A 547-nucleotide genomic window follows, 5' to 3' on the forward strand; every position below is an offset into this window, starting at 1 on the left:
AGAGCAAACTATGTGTATTCCACTACATTTATTTTAAAGTTATACTTTTTTTATTATATTACTTTTTTAAAACCTATAATCAACCTATAAAATGTAATGCACTTTAATAAAGTGAAATAAAGCAACCAACAATGTATAAAATAAGTAGAATTCACTCAATCACAACCAGATGCAACATTAAAATGGTGCTTGCATGTTAATGCATAATTAATAATAATTCAGTAGTATAATAAATATATATATATTATAACACTGACAGAGACCATTTTGACAGCATGTTTTAATACTTTTTTAGTTTTGCATAATACAATGAATGCAGGACTTCTACTTATAATAGAGTAGTAGTAGTGCAAATTTTACTTCAACAAATATGAATACCTCTTCTAATTTTTGTGGTCTTTGTTCTACTCAGCTGTTCAACAGAAAGCAATGACAGTGAGACAGCATGCAGAATCCCAGGACCATGACACTGAAGCAGCTCAATGGGATTCATTCATTTTAATATTTACACCTGTGCTTTTCCTGCTGAAACACGTCCAAATGTCTC

This window comes from Morone saxatilis, unplaced genomic scaffold, assembly GCF_004916995.1.
Source record: "Morone saxatilis isolate NCDOM2014 unplaced genomic scaffold, NCSU_SB_2.0 Contig3, whole genome shotgun sequence".
Taxonomy (NCBI): domain Eukaryota; kingdom Metazoa; phylum Chordata; class Actinopteri; family Moronidae; genus Morone; species Morone saxatilis.